Source organism: Manis javanica, chromosome 12 (assembly GCF_040802235.1).
Source record: "Manis javanica isolate MJ-LG chromosome 12, MJ_LKY, whole genome shotgun sequence".
Taxonomy (NCBI): Eukaryota; Metazoa; Chordata; class Mammalia; order Pholidota; family Manidae; genus Manis; species Manis javanica.
The window spans coordinates 39,786,732-39,814,628 of NC_133167.1; the positions used below are offsets into that span (position 1 = coordinate 39,786,732).

The 27,897-nt window shown below is 43.4% G+C and overlaps 2 protein-coding genes and 1 pseudogene across 4 annotated transcripts in view; 1 reads left to right on the forward strand and 2 right to left on the reverse strand.

Moving 5' to 3' along the window:
- Window positions 1–25,775, forward strand: LOC140845009 (coiled-coil domain-containing protein 150-like; annotated as a pseudogene).
- The window catches only part of LOC140845010 (uncharacterized protein C2orf66-like), a 75,362-nt gene that overhangs the window by 30,108 nt on the left and 17,357 nt on the right, over window positions 1–27,897 (reverse strand). The gene's annotated exons all lie outside the window — the stretch shown is intronic.
- Window positions 8,177–27,897, reverse strand: part of LOC140845011 (general transcription factor 3C polypeptide 3-like) — a 72,430-nt gene continuing 52,709 nt past the window's right edge. Inside the window, exons 19-20 of the mRNA XM_073218461.1 lie at window positions 14,956–20,966; window positions 8,177–12,724 (exon numbers count right to left, since the gene is read on the reverse strand). The gene's annotated coding sequence lies outside the window, so the exon portion shown is untranslated. The remainder of the gene's footprint in view (window positions 12,725–14,955; window positions 20,967–27,897) is intronic.

Consider the following 27,897-nt stretch of genomic DNA (forward strand, 5'->3'; position numbering starts at 1 on the left):
ATGCTGCCCAGAAGAAGTAAGTCTCCGGAGAGGCCTGCACTTTCCAGGCCGCCTGAAAGCTATCAGCCCCACGCGAACACTGGGAAGGAAGGAGCTGCCTCCGCTGCACTGCCCAGTGTCACTCCCAACTCCACACGCCATGTGACCTGTGCGCCGACCCGGACTTTGAGGAGATCTTCTCAGGAGATTGGAGACTCTGGAATCTCTCTAAAGACTCTTTTCAATGCTATTAAAACTATGGAGGGAAGGCTGGAAGGTAAAATAGACAGTCTTGCTTCAAGACCATTAATAAATGATGAGTCGCCAAATTTTCTTAAAGTGAATTCGGTAAGTGAAGACCACAAATTAAATGGTAAGGGAATTCCAACTTACAACACAATGAAGCAAAGTAGTAACAATAACAACCCAGAAAGATAATGTTTGGAGGTATGAGTAACAATAAAGAAATCAGGTTCTTCACAAATAGGAAAAACTGACGAGGTAGATTGAAACCAGTATTCTGGCTATCACATAATTCATTTTTATTTTGGACATAGAAATACCAGATTTGCCTCAACAGTAACCATTCAGGTTTTTAATTTTTTTTTAAATTTAAAGGTATCTACCTAACCTTAATATCTGCAGTAAAATATTTAGAGAAAGTCTGATTTTAAGAGAGAAATACTTTAAAGCCCTAAAAACTTGAACATGGACAGTATTTTCCAAAGAAAACTTTTTAGAGCATCCATCTTTGTTTGATACATAAAAATAGAAAGTACTATAGCTTGTCTTCTACAGTTGACTAGAACATTTCTGTGAACATTTTTTGCTAGTGGCCTTATAAACACTAGTAAAATTGTGTTTATAAGAAGGTTATAAAATACAGTCTGCTTTTTGTACCTTTCTAAAACAAAATCAAATAGGTTTTTAGAACCTACATATTGGCAGCTTGTGTACTATTTTTGGATCCTCACAGAAAAAGTATTTTAAGTGTTACAGGTGAAAAGTTTTAAAGAAGTGTAATAACCTTGAGGAAAGTGTGGGGAAAACATTCTTTTTTGCTGTTGGGAGTATAAAATGGTACAACTTCCTCTGAAGGGCAATTTGGCAATATTTATTACTTTCCCCCACAATTGTACTTCTAGGACTCTTACCTACAGATACACTAGCTTGTACATGTGACATGTTTACAAGGTTACTCGTAACCATGTTCGGTAGCAGCAAAACACTGGAAACAACCAAGATTCCATCAATAAGACACTGGCCAAATAAATCATTGTGTATCTATGGTTTGGAATACTGCTGAAAGACATATATACAATACATATGTGTGTATGTATAGTTTAAAACAAGATGCAGAAGAGTACATGTAGAATTTTACTGTTTGTGTTCCAAAGGGGTAGAAGAGAAAGAATGTATACACTTGTAATGCGCAGATACCTAATTCACAATACATTGATTTTATATAAAATCAATTTACATTTTTTTAAAAACTTAGTTTTGCATAAGGAAACTCAGTGTTTGGGAGATTTTACACTTCACTCTTATGTACCTTAAGTGTAATGTGAACTGTGCTTTCTACTCAAAATAACTTTATGAACATTTCATTTTCAACAAAAGTGAAAGCAGAAAAAGGATGGCCTTTTCAGCACACAGTGCTGGAGCAACTGGGTAGGCATATGCAAAAGCAAACAAAAATCCTTTGATCTATACCTCACACAGTATATAAAAATTAACTCAAAATTGATCAGAGCCCTACATGTAAAACCCAAAACTGTAAAATGTTTAGAAGAAAACAGGAGGAAATCTTTGTGACCTTAAATTGTGCAGATTTCTTAAGCGTTGACATCAAAAGCATAATGTCATAAAGGAAAAAGATGATAAATTAACAGCTGCGCTTTTCAAAGATATTGGTAAGATAATCAGAAGATAAACTATACACTGGAAGAAAATGTTTGCAAATCACCTATCTGATAAAGGACTTGCCTCCAAAATATGAAAAATTCTCAAAACTCACTAGGAAAATCCAAGAAAAAGAATGGCAAAATATTTGAACAGGCATCCCACCAAAAAGATAAATTTGGGCGGTAAATAAGGACTTGAAAAGATGTTAAACACTAGTCGTTAGGGAAATGCAAATTAAAACCACAATGAGATATGCCTCCATACCTATTAGAATGTGTAAATTGAAAAGCTGGTCATACCAAGTGTTAGTGAGGATGTAGAACAACTGGAAGCCTCATACACTGCTAAAAGGAAGGTAATGTAATGCAAACACTTGGGAAATAGGTTGGTAGTTTCTTTAAAAGTGAAACATAACCACTACAGTATGACCCAGCCATTCCACTCCTAAGTATCTACCAAAGATAATGAAAGCATACGCCTGCACAGAAACTTGTACACAACTTTTCACAGCATATTTGTTTGTAATAGCTTAAAACTGGAAATAATTCAAGTGTCCAGCAGATGAATGGATAAGTAAATTGTGGCATATCCCCATAATAAAATACTATTCAGCAACAGAAAGGAATGAACTATTGATAAACACAGAAGATTGAATGAATCTCAAAATAATTATGCTGAATGAAAAAAGCCACTCAAAAAAGTACATACGATTACATTTATATAAAATTCTAGAAAACAAAAACTAATTTATTGTGATAGGAAACACAGATCGGTTGTTGCTTTGGGTAGAGATGTAGGAACAGGAGGAGAGAAGGGAGAGATTACAAGGAGGCATAAGGGAACTTTTGGGATGATGGAGATGTTCAGTGTTTTGACGATGGTTTCAAGAGTTTATACACATGGAATATACACTGTAACTATACACAGCTTATTTTATGTCAATTATACCCCAGTAAAGCTGTTACAGAATAATGTGAATGTATTACCTATACAAAAATCAGTTGTATTAAATAACATTATATTAAATTCTATATAGAAATAGAAAACGGTGGCCAGGGGATGGGTTTGGGGAGATGTGAATACAAAGAAATACCACAAGTGAAATCTTTTGTGGTGATGGAATGGTTCTGTATCTTGACTGTGGTGGCATTCACATAATAATGTTCATAAAGCTATGCACATGGGCACACACACAGATGAACAGAGGTTAAAAAATGGTGAAAACTGAGTAAGGTCTATAGTCCACTAATCTAACTAACAATAATGAACCAAAGTCAATTTCCTGGTTTTGGTGTTGAACTACAGCAATATAAAACATCACTCATCAGAGGCAGGGCAAAGAGTACATGGGAGTCTGCACTTTTTTTTGCAACATCCTGTAGGTCTATAATTATTTCAAAATAAAATTTTTTAAAAGAGTGATGTTTAGTATGAAGATCACCTGAAATGATTGTGTAGATACAGCAAGTGTTTTGAGATATAAATATCTAATTCTTCTAATAAGGGTTCATTCTTCTGTGATACTATTTAGTACTTAATCATCTTTGCTTTTATTCTATTCATGCACTTACATTAAATTTTTCAAATTCCATGATCATATTTCTCTGTAATTTTACATCTTAGCTTCATAGTCTTATCTCCTTTACCCCTTATTCTGTACTTGGATCATCACAAACCATATATAAGGCTTGTCCATGTTTATTCAGGTTTTTTTTTGCTTTGTAGTTTTCTTTAAAGGGAAAACAATGAATAATGCTGGTTCTTATTTATAGTAAGAATATTTAAACATTTTAAGTTTGATTTCTAAATTGCTGCATCTTATTATGCTTTTGGAAAAGTTACCATTCCTTTTTTTCTACCAAGGAGAAATCCATTCTTGAAAAGAATGAGGAGGAGCTCTCACAAACAATGAAGTGTCGTGTTATAGCCCCGAGAGAGACTCAGAAGTTGAAAGGAGACCTCGAGGCTTTGGAGGACGGGGAGAATAAGAAGGCAAGGCATCAATCCTCTTTGAAGTCTCTTACTGAGATGAGGCTCTTATGAAATCTTTTGCAAGACATAATCATTTCTTGTTACTTTACTAAGAAAAAAATGAGGATTGGTAAAGGAAACTTTAGAAGACCTTTAAAATACTTCCCTTAAAAATATATAACTTAATTCCAATTTTTTAAATTCCTGTCTCAAAATCATCAAAAGTCCAAATTTTTCTGTTGAAACACATCTGACCTAGGTAATAACAACTTCTGCCTACTTATGTCTTATTAACATGATATAAAACTGCTATGATTTCATATTGTTAAATCACTAAATGCTTTCTAGTTAACAGTGTATTTGCTTGATGGGAACAGAGGTCACAGCCCAACTTGTCCTTGACAGCAGCTACTATATTTTCCATCTCTGAAGAGGGTTGTGAGTTACATCATTCTTCAGCAGCTTCTACTTTATTTTTTTCTAAAAGAATTGATGAGTTCCACATGTGATTTGTTCTTGCCCCCTGTCATAAGAGAGCTGAGCAGGCCCAGCGCAGGCCAACATGGGACCACCGTTAGACCCCAGAAGTTGTCGATCCTGAAGTCTCCAGTTCCAATATGTGCTGGGACTCTGACAGTTGTTGGAAAGCCCTGCTCAGTCTCCATAGGATCCATAGGATAAGGGGTCTAGTTGTCTTTTTCTCAAAGACACAATAACATAAACAAAATAAAAATGTACTTTATTCCTTGGAGCATTCTAATATGGCTGGTTTCCATGCTCTTCCCTGGAAGTAAGGGGACTGAGCAGCAGCAGAGTAACCAGAAAGCATCAAATATTTTTGTCTTGTCTCATTATCTGTTAGGTGGGAAACTTTCAGCAGCAATTGGCAGAGGCTAAAGAAGACAACTGCAAAGTTGCACTCATGTTGGAGACCATGCTGACTTCTCACAGTAAGATGCAAGCTGCTCTGGAAAAAGTACAAATAGAGCTTGGGCTGAGGGACTCAGAGATTGCAGGCCTCAAGAAAGAAAGGTACGGGAGATTATTTTTCTGTCTTTGTACTTGTGATTTTCTAGTGCATAGGAAGGAGCACGGTGCCATCAAGAAACAAAGTCACTTTATAGAGCTTCCTTTGTGAAAAACTCATGGTGTTAAAAGAACTAGCAAATTAGGGAAAATACAGAACTAGAAATAACCCTGATTTCTGAAATTCAAAATTCTCATATTTTGTAGTGATATAAAAGAGTATGTATTCTAGAAATTCATGTGATACGTTGCTGTAATACCCTTGCTGTATTCTATACCATTTAAACCTCCCTTTAGGGCTACAGAATAGTAATTGTCAGGATAATTGAAGCTAAGTGCCTACTTAGGTTTGAATTAATTATCCATTTATCAGTGTCCTATTTAAAGATTAATAATTATTTTAGAACATGCTGAGAACAACTGCTAGCCATGTTTTATAGGTAGACTACTTGGAATGTTTCAAAGTTACATAAAAGTTTCCCTTTTAGGTTAATGAACAAATGGTCTGAATTTAGGAAAACCTCTAAAATAAATTGTAGTGTCTTAGTGGTACATGTTACCTCTATGCTATGGGCGTACAAGTGAGTTTTATATACTTCATTGTGCTGCTTTATTTTTTACATATTGTGTGTATCTGAGCTTAAAAAAACAAAGTGATGGTTATTAAAAAGATTTACCATTCATAGTAAAATTCTCGGTAGCTGTTGTTTCTAGAAGCAAAGACAGCAAGACAATCCATCCAGAGGTGATACATTTTTGTACTAGTGATACACACACACACACACACAGCACAATAAAATTACCAGCCCATGGGTTAGTTGTTAACACATATTGATAGTTTAATGTACCAAGGCAAATTAAATTACAGATGGGACAAATTTTAATCCACAGAAGCCTCAGTTTCTTAATATGAAGCCGAGGCTGCTGATTGTCACCTGTCAACTCTCAGATACTCTGAGCATCTGTAGCCTACTCCATATGCTACGCGGGCTTCTTGTAAGAAGAGTGCCCTGTAGGTCCCAACAGTATTATTCCCGGGTGGTTCTTTTCTATAGTTACCTATTCTGTGTTTTCCAATTTTAGGGCTCTAAATCAACAGAGGGTGCAAAAACTAGAAGCAGAAGTGGACCAGTGGCAGGCGAGAATGCTTGTTGTGGATGCCCAGCACAACAGTGAGGTATGGGTCAGGGTTTTATAGATAATTTTTATTTATTTATTTATTTAATTGTCCTCTTGTATTTTAGAAAAATGGAAAAAAACAATTGGTAAATTTCCTTCCTATTCAAATCTGTGCTTTGGACAGTGACATAATTACAAGTGGGAAATGCACCTGCGGTCTTATAGTGAGTTTCACAGTTATGCCTAGTTCTCTGTGTCTTATATGGTCCACATTATTTTCATTTATTAATGCATAAATGATTGTAGAAGGTAAAGGGCTTAGAGATTAACTTTTATCTCAGGCAGTAGTAGCTAGAGTGATCCCACTATTAATAAGACACACACCTGTGTGTGCTCACATGTATACACACACACACACACATGAATATACAGCTGTATATAGGCACATATACAAAACATGGGTAGTTCATATAAATAAGCTTTTTCTGGAAGGATATACAAGGATATACAAGTTGTCAGTTCTTATCTCTCTAGGCAGCAAGACCAGAAGGTCATAGGATCAGGAGGGGGGGATTCAACTAGTCTAAAATTTTAAACTTAGGATAAATTAAGTTGACTATTTTCCAAAGCTCTCTAGTGATCTAATGGAACATTACCCTTCCCATTCGTTCTAAGAGTTTCCTAAGCAATGTCTGTAATAAGTTCCCACATACATATTCTAGGCATCTGGAACCTCTGGTTCCTGTTCCAATTATTGTTTCCACCTGATAATAAAGTGTAAGGAGTGAATATATGATGTTATGAACTTCTTGCATCTATTATTGTGGAATTAAAAACACTTCTTTCAGATGAAGACTCTACAGAAAGCTCTAGATGTAGCTACAGAAGACAACAGGAAACTGGCGATGAGCCTGGGGCAAGCTCTCCAGACAAATAATCACCTGCAGACAAAGCTTGACAATGTTCAACAGAAACTGGAAAACAAAGAACTGGAGCGACGCAGTTTGGAAACGTTCAAGTAAGGGCAGTGTAGTCACAGAGAAAGTAGGGAAGAGCCTCAGGGGGAGTAAGTTTGGCTCATTCACATAAACCAGAAAACCCTTGTCTCCTACTTTGAGATGATACCCCAGCAAAGAGCCATGGTAAGAACAGGCAGGACCGAGCACAGCAGACGCCGGCTGGCTGGCGTGTGGTCAAATGGATCCCCTCGTCAGCCCTCCCCTCAGCTCGCTGCTTTTGACAGGAAGGACTGTTCCTGCCAAGCCTCCTCCGTCAAATCCTTATGCGTCCTTTAAAAGTATGATTTGGAAAAGGAATAACAGCACAATAACTTGTCCAGGAGTGGGTGACTCCATCTAAGCAAATGCTAAAACAGTAATTGTTTTCAGTTTTGGCCTGAGGTTAGTTAGAGCAAACCCATCAAGTTCAGGTCCAGCTACCAAAGCCTTGTCTTAAACTGTGTCTAGGTAAATATGACTTAGATATTAATAACTTTCCATGAAAATGTTATTAATTAAAACCAAGGGAAATGCACTGTGCACATAGATCTTTATTCCTTTCAGGTAGTGAACATTATTGATATGGGAGACAAGTGTAAGCTAAAGCACAGAAGGTATTTTTCATATTTGAGATCTGGCCAGATGTTGCTCAAGACTATTCAATATTGGTTTAAGACAAGAGTACAAGAGTATGTATTTCACTGGTTTGGTTGGATCCTTTTATATTGAATGACTTTTTGTTTTTAATGCTACAGGTAAATGTTTTTTTTTTTCCTTTTGTTATGAGCTCCAGATCAGTGTGGTTTACCTGGTAATTGATCTCATTTGTAAATCACACACCTTTGGACAGTTGCAAATTCCCCTCCAGGTATTTCTTACCTCCTAAGATGATTTCTAAAGTGATCTATCATCTGTCTTTTTCAAAACAGAGAACGGATGACAGAAGAGTCCAAAATGGAAGCAGAATTTCACGCTGAATGCATAGAAGCTCTAAAAAAGCAATTTCAAACAGAGAGAGAAACTGCAAAGAAAGCAGTGCAGCGGGAGACAAGTGAGGTATGGCGTCAGGGGACAAAAAGGTTTCTTCTTAGGTCAAGGCCTTTAAGAGGAGAATCGGCTCTAAGTGTTAGGGTCCGGAGTCGACCACCTCTCAAATAGACAGAAGACACTCACGATAATGCAAGTCACACAGCGAGGTTTATTTCCAGCTAGCTGGGGTCCAAGTGTCTGCCCGGCGCAGCGGGTTTCAACAAGGACCCAGAGCACTCAAAGCCAGGGGTTTATATGGCTTTTTCAAAAAGTACTTACTCACAGTAATTTTCCATAATTTTGGGCTAGTGCCACATCCTGGGGGTTAAGCAAAAGCAAGATAAGACCACTCCTCAAATGTTAGGGTGGTTCAGCAAGAGAAGCTGACCAGAGTGGCAACTGCCCACAACTCGGTATGCACGATTAGCTGACCAGGGTCGCAGCCGCCCACAACCCTGTGTCTATGATTAATTTGTTTTTCAACACCTGTTTATCAAGCAAGCCTTACCCAGTTCCTCCTTTCCTGAGTCACATACTCAGAAAATGGCTTTTCGGCCTTGAAGATGGCCATTCTCATGCTAATTCATTCTTACATTCCCCCCTTTCTGTTGTTACAATGAGGAATCCTGCTCATTTGTAGGGCAGGGCAGTCGTAGGGGCCCACAGGAGCGGGCAACTTTTCGTATTGTTGTCTCAAGAACAGGAGTTGGACGGTATTAACACGGTCTTTTACAGAATTAATAAGTTTGTTTAGAATGCAGGGGCCAAAAGTTAAAATGAATATAAGTAAAATTAATGGGCCAACTAGGGTAGAAACTAGGGTGATAAACCAGGGAGACCTATTAAGCCATGCTTCAAGCCAGTTTTGTTGTGCTTCTCTTTCTCTCTTTCTTTTGGTTAATCCTTCTCTTACTTTAGCCATGGATTTTTTTACTACTCCTGTATGATCAGCGTAAAAACAGCATTCTTCTCCTAGCGCAGCACATATTCCCCCTTGTTGGAGGAACAATAAATCAAGCCCTCTTCTATTTTAGAGTACGACTTCGGATAGGGAGGTGAGAGATTTTTCTAAATGACTAATGGAGGTCTCTATTCTCTCTCTATATCTTCATCTATGGCTGCTCTTGGGGATGTCATACCTGCTTGCTGAGTGGCCAGAGAGGCTATGCCAGTTCCGGCCCCAGCTAGTCCTAAACTGAATAGAGTAGCAATGGTTACAGCAGTGATGGGCTCTCTCTTATCTCTTAGGCTCGTGTGTCTTTACTCCAATGTGAATATATGCTTTCTTGGAGTGGTAGAGGATGCGGGGTATCACAGTCACTAGGATACAGAACTCTTTAGAAGCATTAAGGACTGAGGATGAGAGGCACGGGGTGAGGCCAGTCATGGAACATATCCACCATCCATCACTTCCTGGGGTTAGCCACTTTATGTTATTCCAACTAGGGGCGGCATTTATGGAAGTGCATAAACTTTGTTTATCCTGTGGCACTTTCCCCAGGCAGGTCCCTTTACCGCTTATATGCTGTAGAGTTAAGCCTATTTTACGGTCTCCCCATGAACACTGAGAGGGATTCACACTAGTTAATACATTATAAGTGGCAGTTAGACCTATGGCTTCATAAAATGGAGGCTTTATATCATAACACAGCCAGCAGGAGGCTGTGAGGTCAGGGATGGTAGCATTAAGGGTCTCATACATAGCGTGCATCAGTTTCCATAGGGGGTCCTCGGCAGCCTGCACAGCAGGTGCCAGGGGGGTCACAGAGGTACCTCCTATGAGATGAGCCCAGCCATAAGGCCCAGCATGGCGAGCAAAGGAGAAGTGATTAGGTGATTAGAGGTGCTCACAACCACACCTCCCACCAGCACTGTATTGTGGATAAGAGTCTGGGGTTTTGTTACCTTTTTTGGGGTGTTCTTGTTATCTGGGCTTTTAGTAGGGGCGGGAGGAGGCCTGATTTGGACTTATTGGACTCATTACCAATACCTGATTTGGGCGGAGGGCGGGAGAAGCTAACACTAGATTTGGACCCACAGGAGCTGTGACTATCACCTTGGTTCTCAATTTGATCTGGAGAAGAGTTCCAAACATAGGTTTCTGATAGAGAAGTAGGCCCCAAGTTAACCCTGATAGCCATCGCTTGTCTCTTTTCCCTTCTTCTGTAAACTGGAGCTTTACTAGATTGCAGTTAGAATTGTACCGAGTTCGGGTGCATGGCTTAATAAATGAGAGAGTGCTGAGGAGCGGGGTTACTTGCCATTTTTGCTCTCCATCATTGGTGGTAACACAACTCCATTGTGCACAGTAAAGGGACTCAGCTCCTCCACACTGAAGCCCCTCTGGTCCTTCCCGAAACCCAAGACATGCATAAAACCCATTTCGACTTACAGAGATCCGGCGCTGCGCACTTTACGCCAGCTTCCCCCTTTCATTCCTTCAATGTCTGCTACCTTGTCTACGTTCAAGTACAAGTCAGGGAACCAGGTGTTTAGTGGGGCCGTGCTGGAGGTTTCATTGAGGGTTTTACCAGTTTTTCCATCCATCGGGATCCATGTCTGCTTATAAGGTCGATGAGGGTTGGTCTCTGCATGGTTTTCTTTCCAGTTGTTGAGTGGGGTCAGGACTAGTAGCCACTTCATCATCAGGCTGGGCGGGAGGTTCGGGGTGTTCTCGAGGTCTCGAGATCTGTAGTTTCAGGGGGTTATCATGGTGCCACCGCACGGTCCACTCTCTGGCTTGTCTTTGCTCTGGCTGGGTGGCTCAGCGCACGTGGGAGTGGTGGACCCAAGGTCCAACGCCATCAACCTTTAAGGCAGTTGGGGTAACCAGAACAACTACGTAAGGACCTTTCCATCTTTTTTCTAAGGTTTGGGTCCTGTGCCTCTTTACCCATACCCAATCCCCTGGGGCGATGCCATGTTCTGGGTTCGGTGTGTCTCTTGTCTCATACAAAGAGCGCACCAAGGGCCAAATCTCATGTTAGACTTTCTGCAGGGCCTTCAAACTGGCTAGATAATTTGGGGTTACATTAGGGTCTTGGTCCGGCAAGGCACGGACAATAATGGGGGGTGGTCTCCCATATAGAATTTCGAAGAGAGTCAATCTGTGCACATAAGAGGAGTTCCGAACCCAGAAGATAGCACAGGGTAGGAGGGTCACCCAGTCCCCACCAGTCTCAATGGCTAATTTAGATAAGGTCTCTTTCAGGGCCCAATTCATTCTTTCTACTTGCCCTGAGCTCTGGGGATTATATTCACAATGTAAATTCCAATTAGTCCCCACCGCTTGGGCCAGTCCTTTTAGGATTTTACTGATGAAAGCCGGACCATTATCAGACCCTAAAACCTCAGGGACCCCATATTGGGGTATGATTTCTTCTAGTAATGCCTTAGCAACAACCTGGGCAGTCTCTCGTTTCATGGGGAAGGCTTCTACCCAGCCTGACAAAATATCAACAAATACTAGCAAGTACTTATACCCATACTTCCCAGGCTTTACTTCAGTAAAATCTACCTCCCAGCTCCGTCCCGGCCCCCTCCCCCATACCCTTGTTCCTGTGTGTAGGGGTCCCTTCCTACTGGGTCTCATAGCCTGGCACCCAACACATCGGTCCACGATTTCCTGGATCTGGACGGCTTGTTGTGGGAGCTTAAGGCGGGTGGACTCGAGAACTGTCAGCAACTTTCTCTTTCCTAAATGGGTGGCTTGGTGCAGGTTGGAAAGGAGGAACAGTCCTAGTTTTGCTGGCAGTATTAGTCTTCCTTCTGGGTCTCGATGCCACCCATGTTGATCAAGCTCTGGGCAGTGGTGGTTTTGGATCCACTGGAGATCTTCTGGGGTGTAATCAGGTCGCGGGGACAGGTGCGGAAGCTCCAGTGCTGGCAGGGCGAGTGCCAAAGCTGGTGAAGCTATTGCCGCCTTTTTTGCGGCCTCATCTACTCACCAGTTTCCCTCAGCTTCCGAGGTTCGGGCAGACTGGTGTCCAGGGATGTGAACCACTGCAACTGCCCAGGGCTTTTGCACAGCTGCTAGCAACCTCTGTACCTCTGGGAGATTGTGTAGTTCTTTCCTTCTGCTGTAACAAAGCCCCTCTCCCGGTAGATGGCTTCATGCACATGGACAGTGCCGAAAGCATAGCGGCTATCGGTGTAGACAGCCACCCATCTCTCTTCAGCTCATTCTAGCACCTCTGCCTGCGCAATCAGTTCAACTTTTTGGGCTGAGGTCCCCGGGGGAAGCGAGGCACTCCAGATGACATTCCCATCTTGGTCCACTACTGCCACACCTGCCCTTCGCATCCCGTCCATGATGAAGCTGCTTCTGCCAGTGTACCATACCAACTCACTGTTGTGAAGGGCCATGTCCTGGAGGTCAGGGCGCACCTGAGTGATCTCTGCCAGGATTTCTTGGCATTCATGCAGGGGGACCTCTAGATCTGGGGTCAGCAGAAGGGTGGCTGGATTTAGAACAGCAGGTTTGGCATAGATGATCTGGGGTGCATCCAACAGGAGTCCCTGGTAATGGGTCAGGCGGGTATTAGTCATCCACTTACCAGGGGGGTGCTTCAGGACTCCCTCGATTGCATGAGGAGTTACCACCTTTAGATGCTGCCCAAAGGTGAGTTTGTCTGCGTCTTTTACCATTAGGGCCACTGCGGCGATGATCCTTAGACATGGGGGCCATCCTCCTGCAACTGGATCAAGTTTTTTGGATAAATAGGCAACCGGACGCTTCCATGGCCCCAGGTGCTGCATTAGCACTCCTTTTGCTATCCCCTTCCTCTCATCGACAAAGAGGGTGAAGGATTTTAGGGGGTCTGGTAACGCCAGGGCTGGTGCCTTTAAGAGGGCAGCCTTGAGTTCGTCAAAGGCCTTTTGTTGATTTGGCCCCCAGGCCCAGGGGGCCTTATCTTTGATTGCTTCATACAGGGGCCCTGCTTTCTCAGCATACCCCAAAACCCATAGTCGGCAGTAGCCTGCCGTTCCTAGAAACTCGCAGACCTCTCGGACTGAGGTCGGGACTGGAAGCCTAAGAATAGTCTCTTTCATGGCCTTTATTAGCCATCTGGTTCCTTCGCTTAATTCATATCCTAGGTAAGTGACTGTCTGCCTGCATATTTGAGCCTTCTTTGCACTGGCTCGATAGCCCAATTGTCCTAGTTCCTGGAGGAGGTCTCCAGTGGCCTGTCGGCATTTAGCCTCGGTGGGGGCTGCCAGAAGCAAGTCATCTACGTATTGCAGGAGTGTAACTGAATCATGGCTCTGGCGAAACGAGTCCAGGTCCTGATTTAAGGCTTCATTAAACAGGGTTGGAGAGTTTTTGAAGCCTTGTGGCAGTCTAGTCCAAGTCAACTGTCCATGAGTTCCCGTGTTGTCATCATGCCATTCAAAGGCAAAAATGTTTTGGCTGCTGGGTGCCAGGGCTATGCTAAAAAAAACATCCTTTAGGTCTAGGGTGGTGTACCAAACATGTGAAGGGGGCAAGTGACTTAGTAAGGTGTAAGGGTTGGGGACTGTGGGGTGGATGTCCTCGGTTCTCTTATTTACTTCCCTCAAGTCCTGGACTGGCCTGTAATCTTTTCCCCCTGGTTTCTTAACGGGAAGAAGTGGGGTGTTTCAGGCGGAGTGGCAGGGTTTCAGTATCCCAGCTTCTAAGAGGCAGTTAATGTGTGGGGCAATCCCCTTTCGCGCCTCAGTGGACATGGAGTATTGTCGGACCCAAATAGGCTGGGCCGAGGCTTTGACTTTCGACCACTGCTGGTGCTCGGTGGGCTGCCAGACCCACACCCGCTATTTCTGCCCATGCCTGACGGTACATTCTAAGCCAGTAATCCAACTCATGGGGCCACTCTGTAGGGGGAGAGGTGCCATGCATGGCAAACAGGCGACGCTCATCCGCGAGGGACAGGGTCAGGACATGAAGGGGCTGTCCTTGGCCGTCCATCACTTTGATGCTGTCCGGCTCAAAGTGGATACAGGCCCGGACCTTGGTTAGGAGATCACGCCCTAACAAGGGGGCCAGGCATTTAGGGATAACCGGGAAGGAGTGGGTCATTTGATTGTGGCCCAAGTCCACCTGGCGCTTACTGGTCCATCAATAAACTTTGGACCCAGTTGCCCCTTGCACCAGGCTGGTTTTCTGAGACAGGATCTCTGTAGGCTTGTTTAAAACTGAGTACTGGGCTCCTGTGTCTACCATGAATCCCATTGGTTTCCCCTCTACATACACAGTTACCCAAGACTTGGGGAGGGGACCCGAGTCCCATCTCCCCTAGTCACTGTCCATTCCTGCCAGCAAAACCTGAGCGTCTTGTCTGGTCTGGCCTGGCACTTGGGGCATTCCCTCTTCCAATGTCCATATTCTTTGCAGAATGCACATTGTCCCCTATCTAGCCTGCGCTGCGGTTTCCAAGGTCGGGCCGGTCCGGTTGGACCTGGTCTTCCCCAGGCTGTGCCTTGTACCCCTGCCAGCAGGATTCCTGCCATCTCCTTATGCTGCCTTCTGCTTTCCCTACCCAGGTGCTCTCTTCTATCCTAATTCTTTCCTTCTACTCCTGATTTTCTTTTCTGATCCTATCCTCTCTTTCTTCCGGGGCCTCTCAAGTGTTGAAAACCCTCTCTGCCACTTCTATCAGATCTCGAATGGTCATTTCCCCCAATCCTTCTTGCTTATATAATTTTTTCCTAATATCTGGGGCAGCTTGGTTTATAAAGGACATAATTATAGCTGACTGATTCTCCTCTGCCAGGGGGTCTAGAGGGGTGTACTGTCTATAAGCATCATAGAGGCATTCTAAAAATATGGCTGGGCTTTCACTTTTCCCTGGCATTACAGCTGTTACCTTAGCCAAATTGGTGGGGCAGCGTGCCGCCGCTCAGAGACCTGCCATAAGAGTCTGGCGGTAGACTCGGAGACGCTCCCTACCTTCTGCGTTCCCAAAGTCCCAATCCGGTCTATTCAGGGGGAAGCGCTCGTCCATCAGGTCCGGCAAGGTTGTCGGCTGTCCATTGTCGCCGGGGACATTCTTTCTGGTCTCCGTGAGGATTCGCTCACGTTCTTCAGTAGTGAACAAGGTCTTAAGGAGCTGCTGACAATCGTCCCAGGTGGGGTTATGTGTATGCATGACAGACTCAAGTCCGTTAGACCCCTTGGATCTTCAGAAAAAGGGGGGTTATGAGCCTTCCAGTTATACAGATCACTACTTGAAAAGGGCCAATACTGGTAAGATCGTTCCCCACCTGGGCCAGTACCTCCCAGGGCCCGTACGGGGAGAACGGGGGCCCTGGCTGAGGTGGAGGAGGACGGTTCCTCTTCTGAGGTCTCTTCCCTGTGCCTGCGGGGCCTTAATCCCCGCACTGGTCCCTGGGTTGGGGCTGGGAGGGCTGACGGGAAGGTGGGCGAGTGAGGGGGCTAGGGAGGGGTGGCCGCCTCAGGTTGGAGCGGCGCCACAGGCATGTATGGAGGGGGTCTTCTTCAAGATCTAGGTCTATCAGGGAGGGGTACAGGTCTGACCCTGCCTGTAAGATGGGTTTCTTGGATGGGTCCCCCGGGAGTTTCGAACGGGCCGTAAGAGTGGGTGCAGTCAGGTGGTTGGGAGCCTGAGAGATGGCCAGTACTCGAGGGGGGTTCCTCCGGCTTCTCGGAGACAAATGGCTTTAGCCAGGAGGGAGGACTTTCCACCAAAGCCTGCCACAACAAAATATAGGGGTATTGGTCTGGGTGGCCCTGTAATTCGGGCCGGCTGATAACACCTCAGACTCTCTTAATAATGTCCAGGGAAAAGGTCCCCTGGGGTGGCCAGCCCACCTTCAAAGTAGGCCATTCTTTAGAGCAGAGGGTATCAAACTTACCTTTCTTTATTTCCATGCCATAATTGTGAGCCTTGGTGCGGATCTCAGGGAAGTGGCTCAGGAGCAGGGTTTTAGGTGTTACTTGAGCCTGTCACATTATTATTACAAAAAGAAGCCAGAAAAAGACAAGGGACACAAAGCCAGCAAACATACAAATTCAAACCGAGTTTTCTAACACCCACCGGCCGGTCAGCCACACCACATCCACAGGCGCCGTCTCAATCACACAACCCTCAGGATCCTTACCTAGCTGTCCAAACGGCGTCCACTAAGGACGTCGTTCAGGCACCGCCTCGTCGGGGACGTCTCCCGCGACTTCCAGTAGTGGAGCCTCCAGGGTCGTTACCCGCTCCTTCCTTTCCGTGAGATTTCTCAATTGAGACAGGGCAGAGGCCTGTTTCAGACTCTCCGGTCGAGAACCTGTTTCAGTCCTCCCCTCTTGGAGGTGGCCAAACCTCCTGCCACGGCTTCTGAGTACACCTCGGTATCGGGGGATCGTCTGTCTCCCTGAGGAGGGATCTAGCAATTCTGTACGAGCCCTCAAAATGTTAGGGTCCGGAGTCGACCACCTCTCAAATAGACAGAAGACACTCACGATAATGCAAGTCACGCAGCGAGGTTTATTTCCAGCTAGTTGGGGTCCAAGTGTCTGCCCGGTGCAGCGGGTTTCAACAAGGACCCAGAGCACTCAAAGCCAGGGGTTTATATGGCATTTTCAAAAAGCATTTACTCATAGTAATTTTCCATAATTTCTGGCTTGTGCCACATCCTGGGGGTTAAGCAAAAGCAAGATAAGACCACTCCTCAAATGTTAGGGAGCTTCAGCAAGATAAGCTGACCAGAGTGGCAACCGCCCACAACTCGGTATGCATGATTAGCTGACCAAGGGTCGCAGCCGCCCACAACCCGGTGTATATGATAACCTAGTTCTTCAACACCCGTTTATCAAGCCTTAACCAGTTCCTCCTTTCCTGAGTCACCTACTCAGAAAATGGCTTTTCGGCCTTGAAGATGGCCATTCTCATGGTAATTCATTCTTACATAAGGTTTCCAAGAATGGCCAGAGTTGTTCTTTCGGTCTTCTAATCCCCCTTTGACCGGCAAGGCAGTTGCAATCAAGTCATCTCAGTGTCGTTTGTAAATCAACACACAAAAGAAACCAATTTCTGATATACAATTCTCTGCCCAGACTGGGACTGTTCCGATGAGAGCTTTTCCATCAGAGAGGGACAACTGAGTGGAGATAGAGGAATAAGGAGACTGCCTTCTGATAGATACCAAATCACCCGTTTCCTCAAGTCACTTAACATCCATCATGCATCTGCCTTCTGAGAGGCACATGCAAAGCAGCAGAAGATACAGTCCACGCTCTCGTGTGTGCTAAATGACCTTTGTTTAATTGTGATCTCTACTCAACATAAGACAAATAGGGAAAACATCAGAGGACCTTTCTTGGGTAGTTAGAGGCTGTGTACAATTTTGTAGGAATTTGAAGTAAGGGAAGGTTTGTTTTAGGCTGGTTGGGTGATAGAAGGAGAAGGGATGCCGAACCAAAGTACTGGATGACACTAGCAGAACTGACAGGGCTGGGACACTGTGTGTGAAAGGACAAAGCTTCAGTACAAATATGAACAAGACATGCAAGCAAACGAGAAGGGCTTGTCTCTATCAGAGCAGAGACTTTAGGAAATATCTGAGAAAGAGTGGTCGGCTTAGATGGGACAAGCTGGTAGATGGCCTTGACTACCAGAATGTTGGGTATGAACTGTTAGGTAAAACTGGAGCTCTGTAAGTGCCTGGGAAAGGGGTGGTGTGGTGTAAGTCCTTAGGAAGGTGAGTCTGATCGCATTGGAGAGTAGGCAAGAACAGACAGAAACTGAAGGCATGGCTCAAGAAAACTAGACTAGTTAGGTTTTAGATTATTAGGGCCAGTCAAAGCCATTCTGTTGAAAATAAAGAACTAAATTAAAAAAGCCGGTAGAAAAATCATCAGACACTAAATGTATCATGAACAAAGGGGAAGAAGGAATTAAAATAATTCCAGATATTGGTTGGGGTGGCTGATCTGTATTTTGCCAAAGTTGATGGCATTTAGCAATGCAGTTTACAGAGACCATTCACCAAGTCAAATTCAACTATTTGTATAGTGCTTTGTGAATTGCAAAGCAGTATGTAAATATTTAAAGTGTTATAAAAAGCAAATTCTGTGGGAAACAAAAAGGTGCACTGAAAATAAAGGTACCTTTAATCAGACAGCTGTTCAGAATACTTCGAATACTTAAACCCTTCTAGCAAGGCCCAGTGAAGACTAAGAACGTGACATCGGAGAGGACTCAGCAGCAGGGGCCAGTGCTCAGTACCCTGCTCAAGGGTCCCAGCTTGCCTCCTGTTAGCTGTGCGATCATTATCTGTGCAGATGGCAGGACTTCTGCGTGTCAGTTTCCCCAATCAAAAAATTGTAATAGTCACACCTTTTTTACAGGTTTGTTTTGAGGGTTAAATTAGGAAATATGTGACAGGAATGAACTATAGAGAGAAAAGGTACACATAATTTTTACTTCTTTGATATGTTAAACACTACCAGCCCTAGAGAATACCACCTTCTCATCTTCCCCCTTCTCAACTGCTGCTTCTTCCTAAAACTAAGTGGGTACACATGAGGAAGAGGGAAACTGTAAAGTGAACCAAGTAATGTCAAAAGATAAACTGAGACGTATTAAAAATTTGCTTGCCGCTTAACAGCTGTGAATGTGCATTTAAAGCTGTTAAGAGAATATAATAGCTCACTAGGGAGACTCCTATGATTACCGTAAGCAGGATAATTCCCCATGTCTGGAGTGTACTTCAGAGTCATGATCCTCAAGGCCCAAATCTATCAAAATCAAGTAACTGAAAGAAAGACCTCTTGGAAGGAATTACTTTGTTAAGATCACTGAATGAGCCAGTTGGCTTATATAGCTGAGTCTCAATCTCCCCCAAAAGTATCAACCCAAGTACAGTAAGTGGTGTTGGCCATAACGTAACCTCCTTGCTCAGCTAAAAGAGGACCAAGGGCTAGTCTATTATCAAGAAATTTTGGCCAGAGCATCTAGGGATTTTTCTTGGGCAGCTATTGCTTTAGCAGCAGATTCTGCAATATCTTCAAATGTTAAGGAAAGGTTCCTGATTGTAGCGTCCTTTGCACTTACTCCTAGCCAGAGCAGCAGGGGTCTGCCAAGGGAAGCCATCTAAGCAGGTAAACCAATTCCTTTTAAACTATGAATTTCTTAGTGCTGTTATCTGTCTCATGGCTAAAATTTTAAAACAAAACCTCTAAGATCTGTTTGTGCCTCCTGGTAATTCTTGTTTGAGTCTGACCCACCCATCCAACTACACTATTTTCAATTTGCCTCTTTATAGCAGGAAGAAGATCTTCAACTAAGATAGAAATAAAAAAATTCCTATGTTCTAGATTGAGAGCTGTGTGTCTTGGGGATGTTTAGTGCATCCTCCCACAAAAGCTTCAGAATGTTTTTCTTTCCCTCTTGATACATAGTTTCATTTTAGCTTAGAGCAAAAGGTCTTTGCAAAGTTCTTATCAGGTTCTGAATATCAGGGTCCAATTTCCCTAACTTCTGACCCTACCAGTTTGACCACACAGCTACTTAAAAAAACAAAAAAATCCTGTCAAGTGTCTTGCCAGGATTCAGCTGGGACAAACAGTAAATATTCCTGGGCAGTACTGAAAACCCTATGGACACAAGAGATACCCCCAAAGAGGGTGCCAAAAATCCTTTCCTCCCAAGATCCAGAGCTACTCCAAAAGAAAACAAAGACAATTCCCCCGAGAGCTGAGAACAGCGAGTAGAGCGCTAGCCACAAGTGCACTACAGCCTGTGTTCTCTTCAGCCATGGTAGTGGGGCCGCAGACCTCACACACTTCTCAGGACACAAAATGAGACAAACATGAAGGCAGTCGCTTTTCCCGGGAGGGAGAGGATCAACCACCAGCAGGTCCCCAAAAGCAAATTCCCGAGTCACAGTTCCAAGATCTAATTCTTACAGGTGTTTCTGACAGTTCTGTAAGAATTTGGAAAGGAAGAAACGACATGAAATCTCACATCCCTCCCTTCACCAGCCGCCACAGACAGAGGCCTGGGAGAGCTGATTCTAGTGAGCCCTTTGCTGGCTTCTGCCGGTTTTCTCAGGATCCTATCTGTAGGCTCTGGAGCCAGTGGGATATCCAAGCAAGTCTCATCCTGGACACCAGAAACTAGAGGAGGAAAAATAGGTTTCCCTCTACTCCTTACAGCGAGTGCTCAGCTGAGACCCTTTTTTCTCTAGAGCACCTCATAAATGGATAAGCTTATCAAGGTTAAAAGTTCCCCACTGTGGCCACTGTAATTCGAAATTATCTCTGTTTTAAGGTGAACAAGCAAACTTCTCTTCACCTAAGGCTTCATAGGGGACCCAGTCCAGCCTAAGAGAGACCCAGTCTGTCCCAGGAACCAGTCCAACTCCAGCTAGTTTCTAGACCCAATCTGGAGAAAGAAATGCTCCAACTGAAAGTTCATAACACAAAGCCACAGATTCTCGAGGGACACACGCCATGACCTCTAGCGGAATGGAGGAAGCAGGGCGCTCAGGGGCCAGTGGGTTCTTTGCCAGGCGAGGGCCATCAGGAGCCGCCTTTAGTTCCCTCCTGACACCAGACTTAAAAGTTTTAATATGCCTCAGTTTATCTATTAAGAGTTGTTTGAGTGAAAGTTCATTCAAATTTGCCAATCTAGCAGATAGAAATGAACTCTGAGGAGGTGTACAAAGTGAAAGGCTGTTACAGGTAGAAAGGAGTGGTGGGAACAAGGAAGCTAGACTAGACAAAAGCAGGTTGGTTACACAGGGTTACCTTCCTTCGCGCAGCCCGTGCTCCTCGGGCACCTCCTGATGGAGTGGTTTAGGATTACATGTCTGGGAAAACCGGAACCCTAAGGCAGGTCAGTTTGGTGATGTAGGGCTTCGCATAGGTGACTCCATTAGGGGCCTGCTGTCTTGTTTTTTTTAATAGCAATTACTATGCTATTTTTTCACTAGGTAAGTTATTAAAATCTTTAAAACAAAAACATAAAAATACATGTAATGATAGTCAATAACCGGCAAGTATTATAAACTACCACATGACTTATTTTCACTTCTGCACACGGGAGGTCACAAATGACAGAGAGAGAGGCTTAAGGCACAGTGACGAGCACTGAGCAGGGACCGTGTCCCAGGCCCCGCATGCTTCTCTGCTTCATCTCATATACCTGGTACCTGAACCTCATGAGGGAGGCTCTGCCCTCACTTTTCCAGGGATGAGCCTGAGCCTTAGGGAAGCTGATTATCCAAAATTGCTTGGCTAGTAGGGGAAGCTGAGATTTGAACTCTGGTCTGACTCTGCAGCCACACTCTTAAAAACCAGATGATGAACATATATTTACATTGTTTATCTGTTCTGAGAAAGGTTGTGTTTTTTAATGTGAAAAATTGCAAAAACTCACTTTGTTATTCCACAATATACTTTATCAGACATCATTGTTACTGCTGTATTTACCCTCCTTTTTAAAATGTCCAAGGCAACGAAATACAAGGATAAAGCTAAACATACATAAACTTCTCTCGCTGAATGGAAGATCAAAATGTTCTAACTTTCCTTCTGGTTCTACAGCTCAAGAAAGCCCTCGACGAAGCCAACATCAGATCAGCGGAAATATCCCAGACCAACCGACAGCTGCGCCAGAAACTACTGAGCTGGAAAAGACAGTGAACAGCAACAACGAGAAAATAAAGAATCAAAAGACCAAATTCAGCTCCAGCTCGGTCGGCTAGGGCGAATAATGCTCAGAATATTGAGAGAATGAAGGTTGTATGAGAAACGCAAAATCTCCCCACACTTCCCTAGGATCTGACAGGGAGGCAGCCAGGGGGTGGTGCCCCGGGGAAGTCGGCCCAGAGCACTGCCGGCGCCACGTGTTCCCTGGGAGCCTTGGCTGCACCGGGACGGACGGAGCGGCTTGCCTTGGGGCACCCTCTCTCCCCAGCAGAGGCACCGGCCACGCCCACGTTTGGGTTCCGTATTAGCTGCCTGAGTCGCATTCTGGCTGCCCATCTGTGTCTCCCCAAGGACTGCGCAGGAACCTGCTCTTTTGGGGTCAGAGGGCAGACAGGAGGGAGAGCCCAGCAGGAGCTGATGTCTGGGCCTTCCGAGGTTCTCTGTCAGCCTGTAGGTGAAAAGAGCAAGCCAGTCTTTCCACTGATCATCTGTCTTTGTTGTTTCCATATTTACTTTCAGCAAATAGAAACAGAATTGAGGCAAATGGAGCTAATTAAGGATCAATATCAGAAAAAAAACTATGAACAGGTAGATGATTTCCACAAACTATTTACCATTCACATAAAATCCCAAACGTGGACAGGTTTAACAACTACCTCCTCCTTTGTGCCCTACCAGTCACTGAGTATCCAGAAATTTGTATCTGAAATGGCTAGCCTACAGAAAGAGGTGCAGCTGTTGGCCAGGAGCCAGTATAATATGTCAACAGAGAATAAACAGCAAGAGCTGCGCCTTGAGGCAGAGCGGAACATAAGGCAAGAACTGGAGAATCGGTGCCAGGTAAAGGCTTCCGACGTTTCAGCCTGAAGATTATCATGCAATGTATGCCCGAGCTCAGCGTTAGAGCACCTACATTTTCTAGATTCTGTGGAAGAAAACAAATGTGAACTTTCATCTTAGCTAAGTCCTTAGAATCATAGTTATCTAGGAAGAAGCCTATAGCTTTGAAGAGCACACAAGCTCTCTGTTGTCGACTTAAAAATATTCATTTTAAATGCACATATGCAAAATACTTGTTACTAAGCAAGACTTCTGCACTGACTGTCGTTGTCTTTCAGGAAATTTGTCCTCCTTGGCCCTTCCCTGTGGGTCAGATCCTGCTGCTGCTAGGGTTTTTAGCTATTCCCAATCTAATGCAAAGCATGACATTATATCACTGAAAAGGGAATTAAAGAGACCAAGCTCTTTCCTGCCTTCCACCAGAGAATGTCTTCAATGAAAACTATCCCTCCAATTCTGGAAGGAGATGTTAGTCACTTTTTCTCAGGAGAATCCATAAATCAAAATCTGTAGTCATGCACCTATGTACACGGTAGGTTAAACTGATAATAGGTTTTATCTTGTATTCTGGTAGCGCCTGAAGTAAGAAAGTACCCCATCATACTTTCATAATTTCCCTGCCCACTTATACAATATGGAAGCTTTTTGTTGCATATGTTACATTGGGAGGTTGTAAAGATTTTTGTGTCATGTTTTCAGGAATTGGAACAAACTGTCAGATACCTGAAGAAATATAAAGAGGCAACAGAGAATAAACTGAAAGAGGCCAGTATGGAATCAGAACAGGTAAGCCAGACCCAGGGGCATAAAGACTTAGATGAACTTCCTCAGCCACAATGACCTTGAAATACACAGGTCAGTGTAGAATCCATCATTAATATAGTTGCCAGGAATACAAGCACCAGTAACATACCAAGTATAATCTGTTATAAAGAACAAGTAATTTTTAGATTAAGATTCCGTGTCCTGATGAGAATGCTGAAAGGTTAACCCTGAAGCCCAAATTCCTACCACTAAATATAAGAAGGGAAGACCACCATGTTTGTGGATTTCAGTGCATCATTTGATATGAAAAATAAAAGTGGAAGCTCTTTGTTCAATCAATAACTAGAAGTGTAAAGTAGGCCCTATTAATTTCTGAATCTGCTTTCTCTGTTCTGTTTAAAATCATAGATTAGAGCTGGAAAGAACATTTGAAATCACTAGTCTACCACAACCACCCCTCATTTTCCAGATTAGAAAACAGGTTCTTAAGCTTAAAGTGTCACATTGCCTTTGCTGTCAGTCGATCATGATTCAGCCCTTTTATAGCCATTAAATCACATGACAATGTGACTGTCAGGATGGTATGTGAAAAGGAATATGGGCTCTGACAAACATGAACGTGAATGCCAACTGTGACACTTACTGTGTCCTTAAGTTATATTTACTTTAACCAGTTTCCATATCCATAGAAGTCAGGAAATTAATACCTATTACTGTTATTCTGCATAGTGGCTCAGAATAAGTTTCAATAAATGTTACCTCCCCTCTCATTCACCATACGAGAGGGGACGTGGTATACAATGCCGTTCCAAGCATCTTTCCTGCCACCCCTGGTAGAGTGCTGGAGAAAGAGAGGGTGTGACTGAGGGGGTGGGAGCGTCACTGTCATCAGGATGCACAGACATATCTGGTAAATATTTTAGCTTTCTGGCTTTCTGAGGCAGATGACAAGTGCAGCTCTGTTTTCTTACCTTGCTATTTTGTACCCACACTGTGACCTGGCTAATATAAATACACAGTGGTACATATTTATTGAGGACTATTTTATGGCAGATACCACAGTAGGTGTTGAAGACATAGAGTAAAGAAGCCAGAGGATGTCCCTGCTCTCTGCAGGGTACTTGCCTTCTCCCAGGAAAGAAAGAAAGAAATATGTCGCTCTCTCAGAATTCAGAATCAGAAAGTGAAAATGCTATCCACGAAACAAATAGTCAAAGGGGGAAAACCAGTCATTTTACTTTTTATTCTAAAGGATATGTTCTGGAGATGTTTTTAAGCAACATTTGTATAAAATAAAATCCTGTAGGCTCTACCTTCAGAATACCAGAGTATCCCAAGTACTTAGAAAAGTGGCAGGCAGAAAAAGGCCCTTAATAAATATTTGTCAAATTAATGAATACTGATTCCAGATCACCTTCAAAGGTCGAATAACAGAGGGAGTATTTTCAAATCTAAAAAAGATAACTGGGAAGTTTAGCTCCTAAGCAAAAAATGTAAAATATTTTAATGATAAAGGATATAAAAAGAATACTACTTTTAGTCACCTGGCCCAGTTTCACTAGATCATTCTCTTGCTTTCATAAAGCACAAGAGAAAAATCTAGCCTCTACAGTTTAGGGACTTTGGAGACATATTTAGTCTTAGAGAACAGAACTCAAAATTCAAAATACAGCTTGAACTGCCACATTGATTTTCAATGCCATCTTACACTTCCATTCTTATTTTTCTCCTGGGTCCCGTCCTTCCTTACCTCCCATCCAGGAAATAGTAACAAATGCGTGAAAAACGCCAAGCTTGCATGCATTCTTAACTTCACACTCAGAACTCGCTCCCTCATCTGTTAGGATGTGTATTACACAAGTAAGCTGCAAAGACCTTGCAGTCAGAATTTGGGTCTTTTACATATCTAACAGCTACACAAAAAACTTTCAAGTGTTTGTTTGTTGTAATTTTTAATGATAACGTTTATATGTTCAGATCACAGCAAACCTGGAACAAGCTCACCGCTGGTTTAAGTGCAGGTTCCACGGCCTACAACACGAGCTGACAGAAAACCGGCTGCAGAGGCTGCCCCGGGAGGACAGGTGGCTGGGAGAGGTGCGCACGGAGGCCTGGCTGGCTTAAGCCGTGTTTGGATTTGTTCCTTCTCATATTTCTAACTACGGAAGTTCTTCTTTCATCTAGCTTCTCTCCACTTATCTTTAGGTTTCTTTTCACTTCTCCTAGGAAAACCAGTGAACTAAATTTCCTTCTTGAAAGTTCCACCTCTCCCAAACTGTCTGGTTTAGATCCACCCACCTTGATAAACAGGTGATACTCATTAAGACACAATAAGTCCTCTGCTCTGCAGACAGTTTGAGCACTGTTATATTTTCTTTCCAACAGAACCCAGATAAAAGGCAAGACATCATGTCCAGCCAGTCTGTTTTACATCAATGGGAAAATAACAGAATCTTAGACATGTGCCCAAAAAGTATCATTCTGAACTACAGAGAAAGTGACGCCCGTGACAGAGAAGCTTATTCATGTGCAGTTACACCACACTGATGCCTTGAGCCCAGCGACTAGGGCTGGCCTGTTTCCAGAGTCATCAGGACATGAAATCTTTGATGCGGGCTGAACATTTTGGACCTGAGTTTATCCTTTTATGGACTCTTTGTTTTCAATACAGAACTACCCCATCTTTTTGTCCCTTTCCCCTTTTTCCACCCAATAAACTTATATTGATTTGTTTTATGGTAGCTAAGTATCATGCAACAGATCTCCTATTTTTGTAGTTATACTTTATGAAAACATTTAGGGATGAACTAGTTGATATGGCAACTAAAAGATATGATATCCTGTTTCCATGTTACCAATCTATCCTGTTACCAATCTATCCTGTTATCTTGTTACCAATCTAACATCTGGTAGGCTATTCCTGGAAATAAAATCACCTGGAAAATGGTAAAAACTCTTCTACTGTCTTGTAAACATATACCCTTCTGTGCTGGGTGATTACCAGCACATCTTATAGAAGGTAGCTCAGACTGTAAATGTCAAAGGGAGCTGTAAATACAAAGAAGTTTATTGAGAACGGCAGTCTGCTCTGCTCCAGGAGACTTGGCTGACCAATGCAGGTGTCGCTACGTTAAATGTACCGATAAATTTAGCTTTATTATGTATTTCAAACACTGAGTGGTGAATTAGGTAATCCAGACAATATATGTAAACAGCTGGCATAATATCTGGCCTAATTGATACCCCAAAACAGTAGATGATGATACTATCAAGACCTAAACCAACTGAACAATTCTAAAATTGGAGAGAATATCAAATATGACCATCAGAGACATACTGAGTGGTGAGCTCATCTGATATAAAAAAATTGAGTTGAATTTCCTGCTTGCTGTGGTCAGGGAGAGCTATGTTGGTCAGGCAGTCCTCCCTGATCAGAGCAGAGTAATTTACACAGGGTTTTGGGAAACCATGGAGTTAACTCAAGGACTGGGAGACTTTCAGAGGCTTAAGTAGGTTGCCATCATCTGTAGGAGTATAGTTACTTGGGTGAGACTTGTTAATCGGCATTCAGAGGCAAGTTTACTGGAGTGCAGCCTTTTAACACATCCATACTGTGTTTGTGACTCAGAAGTTTGGGGCTTAACTGATCGGCAGGCTGGTAAAAGCCCCAGCAGGTTGTCTATAATTCCTGTGGGACTTATCCCTTTGGCCTCTTTATAAGGACACAGATCTTTGAGGGTATTAGAGAGTCATAACCTTGAAACAGCCTAACAAAGAGCCCCACAGAACAATTCACCTTAGTCCTGGGTTGGCACTGACAATCTTGGTCCTGAATTCTGCATAGCAAAAAAGATGCCAGTTACTGCACAGGAGAAATGAGCAATCTTAACAGGTTGTAACTATGTTGTCCCTGAGTATTGTCATGACAGTCACAGTCACATACCAAGAATATTTTTATCTTCCTCATCCAGAACAAGGACATTTTTCTTCACCAATGTATTGTCCTCAAGGGGCACCATTATTGATAAAGTTGGGTAACATACCTTTATATCATTTTTTAGGTTGGCTATACAAAACATTAGCTAGGGAGAATGAGTTATAGTTACACTGGTGATCATTTCTAGTAAACCTTATGTTAGAACAGCCTATTTAGTGTGATGATTTACTAAAGTATTTCTATAATATTTTTTAAGTGTTTCTACAGTGTCTATCATATAGTACACTAGCTGCTATTGTGAGTCCACCTTCATCTAAAACAACCCCAAAACAAGCAAAATATGAAACAATGGTTTTTAAGAGACTGGCCACGATGCAACACAGAACAGCAATCCCTGAGAGAAAGGGAGCGAGTGAGGTGAGCCCCACTACCGCCCCGGCTGCCAGGCTGAGAGAGCGCCAGCTGCAAGGCAGCCCACAGGGGGGCTGGTTTCCCGAGCTGAGGAGCCAGAACGGAGAGGCCAGGGAGACAAAGCTGCTCAAGTTCCAGACAGGAGAGAGCTGCCCAGAGAGACTTTCAGAGGTGACCAGAGGGTCCTCTGAGTATTCAAGTATTCAGCTGAGCACTGGTCATGTGCATGGAAGGAAACAACCCGAGGCTGGGATTGGAACTGTCCAGAAGGGTAG